Raw genomic sequence first — 14,269 nt, forward strand, 5'->3', positions numbered from 1 at the left:
TCCTGGATGAAAATGGGCCACGGAGGAGGGTGAAGTGACATTTTCCCTCCAAGCACTTACAAGACTTGAGTAAGGAAACAATCTGTTCTGGACGATTTCAAGACAACATGTCCTCCCCGGAGAGAGGAGAAAAGCTTGAATTACCTCCTGAAGGCCCATATAACTCCTAGATTTACCGTGCGCCATCACATTACCACCCGGGGTTTGCAGACAGGGCAGTAACTATGTAACATTAAGCCAGTCACCACCTGGGACCTTTCTTGGCCTGTGCAAATGTAGTTGCCACGCAAGGTTTAAAGCTAAGGGGATGTTCACACATGTGTGTGCCTCCAGCATCATTGATTTTATTTATTTATTTTGTAATACACAGTTGCCCTTCAAGTTTCCTTTTAAGCTTACCACAAATAACAAGTTTTAGCACATCAGGTGATATTTTGCTTCCTGAAGCATTTAAATTAATTTTCTATTATCAATGCAAATGTGTACTTTCCAATTTACCCACCGCACAATAAAACCTAATTTAAAGCAATTAATGTTCATTAATGGCCCCATCTGCATGTTTATCACTTTATCCTTAAATACTTGAGACATGGTATCCATATTTTATAGCTCACTTCTTATCAGTAAGAGTTCTTAGCCTCAAGGGTAAACGTAAGACTAGGATCTCATATCTTTGTAAAAAAGCTACATTGCCTTTTTGTGGGTTATTTTGTTGTTTTAGTTTTGTTTTCTTTTTAGCTGGATGAACAGGTTGCATGTTCATAATACCTAATGTACCTAATTCAAAAAAGAAGGTTTGTATGAACATGCTTGGCTCCCTCTGTTTTCTTCATCTCTTCTCAGAACTGATACGATACAGCAGAGGGCTTGCAGGCCGGCAGGTAAGACTTCCGACAGGATTTTCCCAGAAGGGGATGGAACGCAGCTGCTGCAGTCCCATGCAGTTGGCTTACCTCAACCCCCAGCAGAAGGGCAGTGCGTTACAGGGAGCGGGCAGGAGGGCAGGTCGTATCATATCGTGAAGCATTTGGAGCATGCTCTTTAGCACCAGACAGGCTTTCCTTTGCCACTTCGTAGCCGTACGCACTTGAGGCCACTGTCTAACCTTTTTGAGGCTCAGTTTTCTCATCCTGTCTCATTAGGTTTTTCTCAGGATTGAATAAGATATAATAAAAGACAAAAGTATGCCATGATTAAAAGTGTATGTTTTAGACCAGACTGCCTAGGTTCAAATCCCACCTTCAGCGCTCACCAGCTACGTGGGTGCAACATCTCTGTGCCTTGGTTTTCTCATCTGCAAAATGGGAATAATAATAATATCTCAAAGGGTTACTGTGAGGATTAAAGTGAGTTAATATGTGTAAGTTGCTTACAACAGAGCTTAGCAGATAGCAAGCACTTGATGAGTATTAGAAAAAAACAAAAACAGTAGGTACTTGGGAAATAACAGCTTTTTTTTTTTTTTTGACAGGAAGTTCAATTTATTGTGGGCACAGGTGAGGCAACACAGTGCTACCAAGGCCCTCATGAATGCAGGGCCCGCCACTTGACCAAGGGGCCATGGTTGGGATGTATTTGATTCCATAACCATCTGGGATGAGGCACTTCTCAGCCCCCATGTCTTCAAACTCACCAGCACTAAACTTGGTAAAGCCCCACTTCTTGGTGATGTGGATCTTCTTGCTCCCAGAGAACTTGCACGTGGCCCTCCGTAGCCTCAATCACATGCTCCTTGTTTTGAAGCTTGGTGGGATGGATGTGTCAACTTGGCCAGTGTGGACCCTGACCGCTGTACCCTGGGTTTTTCCAAAGGCACCTCGCATACCCATCTAGCACCTATCAGCACCAGATCAGGACAACATCTTGTTGATGTGAATGGCATGGAAGGGATGGAGCTGCACTCCAATGTGAAAGCCATCTTCGCCACAACTTTTCACCATGGACTGTTGGCATAAATACAGTCAGCCTCCAGGGCTTCTGAGGGGAGCTGTTCGTATTCGTCCGACAGCATGTGGCCACATAACTCGTTCACTTTTATCTTCTTACGACCCAGGTCAAAGATGTGGATCTTGGCATCCGGGACACCTCGGCAGAAGTGGGACTTTGGGTAGGGCTTGTTCTTATGATACTGCTAACACTGGGCGGGGGTGGCCCATGGTGCCACCAGGATCTTTGTGGCACGCAGAAGGAAGAGTCTAACAGCTACTTTTATTAGGGCTCTTCCCCTGGAGTCACAGTCTGCAGTGCTAAAATGTGGCTTCTGGGCTTAGAGGAAAGAATTCTGGCACAAGAGCCCACGCAGGGGGCTGGTCTCACAACCAACCAGCATAGGAGGAAGGCACAGTAAGTACCCCTCTGTGACATTATTATGTTTAAAGCCTGACAGCCAAGGGCATGCATAATTCTTACAAAATAAGAGGAAAAAGAGAGAGAAAAGTCAATAACGTGTTTACACCATTGTCACAAGGGAAGTAAATGAGTTTGGATGAGATTTTTTTTATAATGTTGCTGAACAAAGATCTACCCATCTGATTTCTCTATTCTTTAAAAAAAAAAAAGTTAATAAATGTTTCCACACGTGTTTATTTCAATGAAATCTACATTTACAAGTCATTATCATTTTGGTGGAAGGCAAATGATACTCAGCTTGTCACTGGAGGGCAGATGGAGATGGAGTTTAGGAAGCTGACACACTAGCTGACAGAAATGAGTAAAATTTACATTCCTACCAACCTAATGGCAAGCAATTATCTCTGAACTAGGATAACAAATGTGCTTTTTTATCCTCAAAACTTGACATGCACTGTAGAAGTTTCCAGAAGGCATATTTCTGTAAAGAAGCAACTGCTTCTGTATTTGACATTTAGTACAAGGGTTTAATTGGATACTGACCCTTTCAGAAGATTTGGTACAAGTCAAACTTAGATATTAAGAGAATAGAAAATCTACCTCAAGTTTCATGTTACTTTCTGCTGTCAATTTTTCTGTTTCAATATTCCCTTACACATGTAGTTTGACTTCATATCCAATACCATTGACAGATTTTGGCATTAGCACTATTTAAATTACTCTAGGCACAACCCATAGTAATACTACTTTATGAGTATCATAAATAATACAAATACAAGTGGGATGGACATTTGGTGTTTACTTGCCTTGAAAGATTATCTTAGCGTGAGAAAGACTTTTTGATTCCAGGATGAAGTGACATCCTACATAAGATATAACTGGAAAAATCACTGATGCAGTCCCTTGCTGACAGCATTTTACAAGTAAAATGTATTAATATAAAACTTTAAGGCAACGTAAATATCTTTGTATTGTGAATTTCAAATGTTTTGACTCATGAATTTATTCCACATAAAAAAGTAACCAAACTAGATGGACTCCCTATCTATAAATTGCATATCTTGAAACAAGATGTGATACTTAAACGAATGACTTTCATTTACTTATTTTTATGAAGGCATGAAATATAACTGCTATTTGATAAAGAAGTAAAATTTTGAAAATTAAGTTACATAGAAAGTCTACAGATGTACATTCACAGCCTGTTAGAGATGGAAAAGACCATAGTTATTATCTAGTTCAAATCACTTATGCTAGCAATAAGGAATTCAAGGCTCAAAATGTTACTGTAATATTCTAACTGTGATATCAAAAAAGAGTAATAGTAAAGAAAAATGGACTAATTTTTGTATGAGAGACTAACTTGAATTGTAAACTTCCACTTAAAGTACAATAAAATAAAAAAAAGAAAATATCTTCATTTAAAAATGACCCATAACCTATTTTAATAGCATTATAATCTTAATCTAATAAATACATTGAAAAGAAAGGTATACCAGAAAGAAAAAAAAAACAGCATGAATTTGATTTATTTCAATGAATTGATGATGGATCTGTCAGATCAAAGGAAAACGAAAAAAAGAAATGAATAGGGAGAAAAGAAATAATATTGAGCACCTACTATATGCCAAAATTATAGTAACATAGTTTATTCAAAAAAGACTTAGTTTAAAATCTGTCTTAACACTTACTAGTCTGTGTCCTTGGGCAAATCAAACTTTGTGAGCCTCTGATTCTGTATTTCAAACTGGAGTAATAAAACCTAGAGCTATTGTGAAGATTAAATGCGATTGCATGTGTAAAGTATCAAATAACTCGTCCAGCAGAGTCGGTCTTAGAAGAAATACAAAGATGCCCCTTAGAAGTAAGCATGGGGAGAATCTGACTCGCTTATTTGGACACATCATCAGGAAAGACCAATTGCTAGAAAAGGATATCATGTTTGGTGAAGTAAATAAAGGGTCAGGAAAATCAGGGAAACCTTCAGTTAGATGCACTGATACAGTAGCCACAACAAGACCCAAACACGCCGACTAACATGGCGATGGCACAGGACTAGGCAGTGTGTTGATCTGTTGTATGTTAGGTAGTCACGGGTTAGAGCCCATTCCATGGCAATGACCAACAACGGTATGATAAGCCTGCATTGTACTCCTAGACCTTCTCATGAGTTACGTCACTTAATGCACACGATGGCACCATGATAATCATGAAGGTAAATTGTTCAAAGTCAGTGGCAGAGCTGGGATTTAAATAAGGCCAGTCTAATCCAAAGCCTCAAGACATTTGTACATTTTGGTCTGTTGCTGGAATTCTTTCCCCCCTCCTCTACCCTGAAGCTCCAAAAGTACCTGCTAAGCCCAGTTCATTCTTCATAGTTCATTTTAAATACAATGTTCCAGTGAACTGTCTTTGGAGCTTCTATTAGATATATCTTAATATTCTGATATTTTTCTGTTCTTTTACTTACTATTAATTAAAATTAGTTAACTCTTTTCCCAATTATTTTTAAGTACCTTTTTTTGAATAAGCTATGTTACTATGATTTGGGCATGTAGTAACCCATTGCCGGCGAGTTGATTCTGACTCATAGCGACTCTTTAGGGCAGAGTAGAACTGCCTCATAGGGTTTCAAAGGAGCAGCTGGTGGATTCAAACTGCTGACCTTTTGGTTAACAGCTGAGCTCTTAACCACTGTGCAACCAGGGCTCGATATTATTTCTTTTCTTGGTATCTGTTACATTGCAAGCTACATTAGAGCAAGGGCTGTTTCTCTCTTGCTGACCATTGTATCTCCAACCCTTATCAAGGTATTAGGCACAATGTAGGCACTCAATAAAAATTAGTTGAATAAATCAATGAATGCATGAATGAATAAATAAAAAAATGAAGAGGGAATTTTTTTTTAATTTTCTTATGTCTATTACTTTGGATTGGCAAAAATTTTTATTTGGTTTTGTTTATTAGTGAGAGAAAGTCGAACACAAAGAGAGAGATGGACAAATTGAAGATAAAGTAGAGAAATGATGAGATATGGACTAAGGTCTCTGAGGAAGTTGAAGGGCTTGATCCAATGCTTGGAGTAAGTATTACCCCAAAACAGGAGAAGAAACAGTTCTGACACTGAGGCAGGAAAGATAATGGAAGGAAAGTTGTAGATGAGAAAATATTTTCAAAGGAGAGCCCTTCAAAGATGTTATATTCTCTGATAATGCTGATAAGTAGGAGGTGTCATTCATATGTGAGAGTGAATGAGAGAACGGAGATGAAGCCTTGAAGTGGTTGGTGAAGAGAACGGGAGAAGGTACGAGTAAGAGACACAAAAGAACTCCCAGGCAGCGTCGAGCATTCAGCCAAAGCTGTTGTTGTTATTTGCTGTCAAGTCGGCTCCTACCGATAAAAATGTTACGTTTAACAGAACAAAATGTTACCCGGTTCTGTGCCATCTTCATGATCATTGATATGTTTGAGCGCCACCTTGGAATGAGCAGAGACAGACTAATCTTTGTCCACATTAGGCAGGTCATCATACTATATTAAGGTCATCATCCCTCCTTTAGATCATTCTGAGATGCCTAAGAGGACCAGCCTTCTGCAATGCCATTGCTGAAATTGCTAATGTGCAAGCAATGCACAATTCTCTGACTTCATCACGGTAAATTTACTAAAAGTTTATTCTCATGATTTTTCCAGCTCTTTGAATTTATGTCTGAGACACTGTCATTGATTTTTGCAATATGGTCTAGCCTGTCTACTTGCCGAGCCTCATCAGGGGATGACAGAAAACATAGGGACGTTCCTCTTGAAACTTGGCAATCATTTATTTGATTAACCCAACAATGATAGATTTAGGAAATAAGGTAAGTTTGATGATTAATGCTATGCATCAACTTGACTAGGCTATGGTTCTCAGTGGTTTGGCAAACACTACGTAATCATCTTCTATTTTGTGAACTGATGTGAGCAGCCAATTGACTGAAAGGGCAGTTTCCTTGGAGCCTGCCTCCAATAGTATAAATGGATGTTCTGGCAAAGCTTGTGCTCTTTCAATCCTGCATTCTTCTCATTGCTTGACATCCAATTCTTGGGATATAAGAAACCTTTGGCCTGCTGCCTGACCCAAGGATTTAGGACTTACCAGCCCCCACAATTGCATGAGCCATTTCCTCACAATTGCATGAGATTTCCTTGAAGTAAATTTCTCTTTCTATATATATCTATATGTGCTTTATTGGTTTTTCTCCACTAGAGAAGACAGACTAAGACAGAAAGTAAATTCTCCCTTGGGCATCCACATGTTTTCCAAATAAGATTATCATATTTGAGATTTCTCTCAAGAAGGAAACGCAGGGAGTAAGAGGGTGGGGATCCAAAACCCGCAAATGAGTTATTACATATGTCTTATCTCAGTATTTCACATAAGCAGTACCAGTAAAATTCCACAGATCTCTCTGACAACTATATTTAAAATCATAGGTATCTAAAGAATATCTGAAAACTGAAAAAAAAATTTACATATTTTAGCTCTTCCACAGTTAGATTCCTGAACTCGTACTAGCCAAGCAGCCATCTCAGACCCTTTCAGCTGAACCCCATCTTCAGCCAGTCCCATGAGCCTAAGACTGAGACCATGTCTCACAACTAAAAAACATCAGAGTTAGAATCAAAACTAAGTCCTTTTGACAGCGAAGCCCAGGCCTTTAGACAATTTGGTATTGAGATTTGAAGCTTGCAGATGGAAATGGAGATAAGCAGGCAAGATCAGACCTAATGGGGGTAAGCGGGAAAAAGAGTTGGAAGGGTAGAATGTGGTGGCTATACATGGAAATATTCAAATTTAATGTTTCAGTAGTGGAACCATTCTGTGCGATAGCACGGAACAAGGAATAGTCATTATAACAGGTTCTTGATTGAGAGTGGTGATGGGAGCACTGGTTTTGAAGAGTTCAAGTATTTGCATTGGGTAGATTGAACACCCAATAAAAGGCAGGGAGAGGAGAGGAAACTGTGAGTCAGGTACCACCATTCAACAAATGTGGTAGAGTACCTAGAGGAAATACAGATAACAGGAACTGTAGCAATAAGTAGTGCTGTAAGCCTGATAATATGGTCCTCACAGGAAAAGGAGATTTTGTATAAGGGCACAGAATAAAGATATGGAAGCTCAGAAATGGGGAGCTAGGTGAATGCTAGTTCCATCTTTCGTCTGTTCCATGACACATAGATGTGAAAGAATAAGCAGCCAGGTCTACGAGGGCACTACAATTTAAATTTTGTCTGAATTACAGGCTTGTCCTAGATAAGGTCTATTTCCTATTAACAAACACAGATTAAAAGGATTTTATATATGCCACAATTGTATTATTTATAAATAACAAAGAAAATTTTTGCATAACAATTTTCAAAGCACTTTTATGTCCATTAATATGTTTATCCTTGTAACAACTCTGAGAAGTAGGTATTATTGTACCCAATTTACAGCTGATAACTACTATGTGCAGTTAGTAAGGGGCAGAATCTTGACTGGAAATCTTCTGATGTTGAATTAATGCATTTCACACTATACAATGGGTTCGTTTGATTAAAAAATTTTGTAGTCTTATTATTCCTACAGCTTTAGTGTGAAACAAGAGTGCATAATGATTAGGTATACTTAACAGAGAAAGGAAATGTAATCATTGCATTCACAAGCCATCAAGCCATCAAGTAAGTTATACTGCATCTATAAATTCAATCTTATTTATCCATTAACAGTTGAATTATGTTGAATATTTATTGCCATGAAAATATAACCATGATATACAAAGTGGGGAATGAAACCCAAGTTACAAAGGAGTGCACATAAACAGAATAGATAGTCCAGAAATAGACACACACATCTGCCGTCAATTGATCTATGACAAAGATGCCACTAAAATTCAGCAGGGAAAAGATTTATTCTCAATAAAGGGTTCTGGAACAATTGGATAGTTATATGAGAAAAAGGTGGACCTTGCCCTATTATTTCACGGCATATTTAACTTGAGATAGACTATGCACCTAAATATGAAATAAATAAAGAAAAAAAATTTCCTGAAGACAACAGTGAATATCTTTATACCTTAGGGTAGAAAGTTACTTAATTAGAATACAAAAACACTATCCTTCAAAGAATTTGGTTTCAAATTTTTTATAAGAATGGTAATTGTAGCTCATTAAATTTAATTTATTAAAAGTCCCCATGAAGAGACTGGAAAAATAATCCTCGGACTGAGAGAAGATATTCATAATACATATAGCCAACAGAGAGCTCGTATATAGAATCCTCAAGAATTCCTACAAACTAATAGGAAAAAGACAAACCTAATTTTTTAAATAGGCAAATGATTTAAATTGTCACTCACAAAAGATAATATTAAAATTATAAGTTACCAAAATCGATGTAAGTAATCATCAGTGTGGTGCAAATTAATATCACAACACAATACAACTACATACCATCTAGAATAGCTAAGTTCAAAAGACTGATAATACCACATATTGGCAAGGATGTGGAGTAACTAGGACATTCATACCTTGCTGGAGGAAGAGTAAACTGGTGTGACAACTTTGGAAAGCTGTTTGTTAGTATCTACTAATGCTAAATATATGTTAACCCTCTTATCCAGAAATCACACTCCTAGGTATATACCCAAGAGAAATGAGTGCATATACCCATCAAAAGGCATGTACAAGAATGTTCCTAGTAGCTTTATGCATAATAAAAAACCCGTTGCCATCAAGTCGATTCTGACTCATAGCGACCCTATTGTTATTATTCATAATAGCCAGAAACTGGAAACAACCCAAATATTTCTCAATGGAATAGCTAAATAGTTGAATAGAATAGAATAGCCAACCACAAAAAGAAAAAATAATTATCATGCAGGCAACAATGTGAATAAATCTCACAGACATAATGTTGAGAATCCAGACCCAAAAAATATAAAAAAACAACCTCAAATTAATCAACAGTAATAGAAATAAAAACCGTGGTTACCTCTACAAGTATAAATTTGGACTGGGAAGGGGCACAATGGAACCTTCTGGAATGCCAGAAATACTGTAACTGCCAAGTGAGATATTGCTTCCGTTTCAATGTGCCTCCTTACAGCCAATGCCTTCTATCTATTTTGTTGGGTTAAAGATTGACTTCAACTTCTAGTTACTGTGTGCTGCCTTGCCCTTCACAATTGTCTGGACTATCATTTCTAATACTAAATTTCCACTGGTTAAAACAAATTTTAGAGTAGACACTCTCCCATCCCTCTCCTTTCACTTCTTTTTTTCACTCTAGTGTCATGCAAAATTTTGATACCTAGGCATGCCTTCTGGTCCATAGGCAGCTTCTTTACCAAAGCTCTTTCTGCAAAAGTCATCAATAGCATCTTTTAACCACCAGTACACACAGCAAAGCATTTTTCAAACTTTCAAAACATTTTATCTGAAACAATGATGACAGGATACACTTGGTGGCACTTGTTCCAGTCTTAGCATCTTAAAAGTGAATGAGTTCTAGGTTAGTAAGATAATAAGTCTTTTTTCTTTTTTTAAAAATCTTTTATCATTTTTATTTTATTTATTGATTTATTTTACAATAAACAAAAATAAGAAAAGAGTATGTTTACTTTTTTGTTTTAGTGTAGTTGAAGAAATTTTAGGGCTGGCTAGGTTCAAAATTTATGCATTTCTTGCTTTGCCATTTGAGGCATGTCCCAGAAAAAAATGCACTCATGAGACACAAGCTTTCTCTGTCTTTCTCTCTCTCTGTCTCTCTCTCTCTCTCTGTCTCTGTTTCTCTCTGTCTCTTACTCTGCCTCTCTCTCTCTCTCACCAACATACACACACACACAATTAAAAGAAGCCAGAGTAAGACATTACCCGGTCCATTTCGCCATGACAACCCAGGTTTTGGTAACCTGCATCCAATGGAGCGACATCTTGAATATGGATTTAACACAACCATGAGCCTGTTTGCTGTATAACTTCATTAAACCAATCAGTTTGCCATGGAATTTAAGAGTTTAGAGTTTATCTAAAGCTTGGAGCTCAGGAACATCATTCCTAGTTTCTCAGTTCAGCCAGTTTGTTGGAGGACCCCTTATGCTACCAGGATCACTTACGGCACCAGTTTTGTCTCTCCTACTCCTTCCCCCATTCAACTACAGAGGGGCTCAGAGTGTAGCCTTGTCCCAAACAAGAAAGCATTATTGTAGCCTTGTCCTTGAGTCCAAAAGCTTTGGCCCTAAGAATGAAGAAAACTGACGACACAAGAGAAAGATTGGTCCAAAGGACTAATGGATCACAACTATCACAGCCTCCACCAGACTGAGTTCAGCTCAGCTAGTCAGTGCCCAGCTACCACCACTGACTGCTCTGAGAGGGATCACAATAGAGTGTCCTGGAGAAAAATATAGAAGAAAATTCTAACTCACAAAAAAAGACCAGACTTACTGGCCTGACAGAGACTGGAGAAACCCCAAGAGTATCACCCTCGGACACCCTTTTAGTTCAGTAATGAAGTCTCTCCTCAGGTTCACCCTTCAGCCAAAGATTAGATGGGCCCATAAAACAAAATGAGACTAAAGGAGCACACCAGCCCAGGGGCAGGAACTAGAAGGCAGGAGAGGATAGAAAAGCTGGTAATAGGGGAGCCCAAGGTAGAGAAGGGAAAGTGTTGACATGTCGTGGGGTTGGTGACCAATGTCATAAAACAATACATGTACTAACTCTTTAACGAAAAGCTAGTTTGTTCTGTAAAACTTCACCTGAGGTTGTCGTTAGGCGCCATCAAGTGGGTTCCAACTCATAGCGCTCCCGTGCACAACGGAGCGAAACACTGCCCGGTCCTGCGCCATCCTCACGATCGTTGTTATGCTTGAGCCCACTGTTGCAGCCACTGTGTCAAACCACTGTGTAAATTCAATATTCTTGCCAACACCACAATTCAAAGGCATCAATTCTTCTTTGTTCTTCCTTATTCATTGTCCAGCTTTCGCATGCATATGATGCGACTGAAAACACCATGGCTTGGGTCAGGCGCACCTTAGTCTTCAAGGTGACATCTTTGCTTTCCAACACTTTAAAGAAGTCTTTTGCAGCAGGTTTGCCCAATGCAATGCGTCTTTTGATTTCTTGACTGCTGCTTCGGTGGGTGTTGATTGTGGATCCAAGTAAAATGAAATTCTTGACAACTTCAGTCTTTTCTCTGTTTATCATGATGCTGCTTATTGGTCCAATCATGAGGATTTTTCTTTTCTTTATGTTGAGACGTAATCGATACTGAAGGCTGTGGTCTTTGATCTTTATCAGTAAGTGTTTCAAGTCCTCTTCACTTTCATAAGCAAGGTTGTGCCATCTGCATAACACAGGTTGTTAATGAGTCTTTCTCCAATCCTGATGCCCCACTCTTCTTCATATGGTCCAACTTCTTGGATTATTTGCTCAGCATACAGATTGAACAGACGTGGTGAAAGGATACAACCCTGATGCACCCCTTTCCTGACTTTAAACCATGTAGTATCCCCTTGTTCTGTCTAAACAACTGCCTCGTAGTCTATGTAGAGGTTCCTCATGAACACAATTAAGTGTTCTGGATTCCCATTCTTTGCAATCTTATCCATAATTTGTTGTGATCCACACAGTCGAATGCATTTGCATAGTCAATAAAACACCGGTAAACATCTTTCTGGTATTCTCTGCTTTTAGCCAGGATCCATCTGACATCAGCAGTGATATCCCTGGCTACACGTCCTCTTCTCAATCCAGCCTGAATTTCTGCCAGTTCTCTGTCTATATACTGCTGCAGCCGCTTTTGAATGATCTTCAGCAAAAATTTTGCTGGCATGTGATATTAATGATATTGTCCGATAATGTCTGCATTCGGTCGGATCATCTTTCTTGGGAATAGGCATAAATATGGATCTTTTCCAGTTGGTTGGCCTGGTAGCTGTCTAGGGCCAAAACTTTTTTTAATTTTTATTATTTTACTTTAGATTATGATTGTACTTTACTCATCTAAAGTACAATAAAAAATGAAAACTAAAAAAAAAAAAAAAAGCTTTGGCCCCAGACACACTTGTTCCACTGTCTATAGTTTGTCTAGTCCCCTGGCCCTTACCCTGGTACCAAAGTGAACAGAGGTTTGAAACATGGTCAGAAATATCTTTTCATTAATTCCAACAATGTATTTCTATTCAACCTTTCTGAAGATGAGCTTGCTATTTAATAACTTCTTGACTTGAACTTTTGATTTGTAATAGGAATAAAATGAGGTTTCTCTTTATGAACAAAGGGTAGATTACATAATTGGAATATTATAAAGCATCCTGAGAAATCATGGATGGGAATTATTATTGGAGAATAAAATACTAAATTGCTTTGGTGGTCTGCTCTGCTCAGCTCAGCATCTAGGCCCATTACTGGTAATGTATTTTCTCTGCATTTAAAAAATATCGTATTAGTTATTTTTAGTAATGCTTCTTCAAAGGTAGGACAAAGATAATATTAATAATTCTCTTAGGTGATGAACAAAGGCACAGAAATATTAGTCTAAATTGGAAGCCCTCCAGGGGATTACATTTAATGCTATACATTACCTAATTTTCTCTTGGCAACCACAGATTCCGAATTATAATTGTGGTAATCATAATAACAATGAAAATGAGTGACATCTTTTACTATAATTGACGACACTCTCAGGCAGCACTCCTTCGTTCTTGAGGTGAGGCATCCCCTTTCTGAATATGTAGAGAGGCCTAAAAAGCATGAAGGTAGACAGGTGAACAGGGTTAGGAAACACAAACCTACTCTCTGTGTTAGAGTTGTCTGTCTTTCTTTTTATCCAAGCCATCCTCATCCAAGTTCTAAGAGCAAAACGTACATCTGGTTAGTACGGAAGGGGAAAGAGTTTGTTTGGTAGTGTTTTCTTTTGTTCTTCATCAAGAAAGTCTGGTGTTCCTCCACACAAGCAGTAGTGACATTATTCAGTATATCGGCAGAACTTTCTTCCTGGAGATGGCTCTTGAAAGATCTCAGAGAGGCTTCAAACAGTCCACTAACAGAAAGAACTAGTCCTTTTATGACAGGCTTCTAAGAAGACTCTAAATATTGTGGGATGGATACAAATAAAAACATAAAGAAAAATCAGCAAACCACAGTTTGACAGCCTGGTCCACAAGTTTTCAGTAAGGATTCAGATGCAATGATGTTTTCTATTGCATTCACCCTCCTGAAGATAAGCCATATTTTTGTGCCTTCCAAGCACTTTGGTATTCCTCGCTGAACTACACTGAAGTGCATTTTCCAACACATCTGAAAGTGGCCCCTAGTCTATCCTCTCTAAGGAAAGCTGATGACTGGTGCCAGGGGTTCATGGTTTCTCTGGTCCCTGTCATCATGAGTGTGTTAGAAAGAGAAGTTTGGTTTAGCTGAAAAGCATAAAGTAAGCAACTAAAATCTCATTTAGATCTCCACTGACAGATACTGGCAGAGAGGAAATAGAAACTTAACAGTGTCCTAAGGGCTCAAGTGATTTGTTTTCCTCCACTTACAAACACCTTAAAGTAAGAAAAATTGCTGGTGAACCAACCAAAACAGGAGAGCTTCCTTCCTCAACATCTCATAATATAAACTCATGAGGGGAAAAAATGGTATTGCCTTGTCACACTAAATAATCACTTCAGACACGTTAATTCCAGGCTCTTCCGTGATAACAATGGCTTTAGGAAAAGACACATCCAGTACCAGTAAAACAGATAAAGATGGGATAAGTGTTCCTACATTGATGATTAAAAATAAACCAAAACAGGTCTGACTTACTGTAGATCTCTTTTGCTTCAAACAGGATACACATACACACACATACATATACATACATATATATATATGTATATATATATAT

The 14,269-nt window shown here is 38.3% G+C and overlaps 1 protein-coding gene and 1 pseudogene across 1 annotated transcript in view; both read right to left on the reverse strand.

Moving 5' to 3' along the window:
- Nucleotides 1-14,269, reverse strand: part of HS6ST3 (heparan sulfate 6-O-sulfotransferase 3) — an 823,801-nt gene that overhangs the window by 216,921 nt on the left and 592,611 nt on the right. The gene's annotated exons all lie outside the window — the stretch shown is intronic.
- Nucleotides 1,482-10,257, reverse strand: LOC111819595 (60S ribosomal protein L10-like; annotated as a pseudogene).

This window comes from Trichechus manatus, unplaced genomic scaffold (genome assembly GCF_000243295.1).
Source record: "Trichechus manatus latirostris isolate Lorelei unplaced genomic scaffold, TriManLat1.0 scaffold00013, whole genome shotgun sequence".
Classification (NCBI taxonomy): domain Eukaryota; kingdom Metazoa; phylum Chordata; class Mammalia; order Sirenia; family Trichechidae; genus Trichechus; species Trichechus manatus.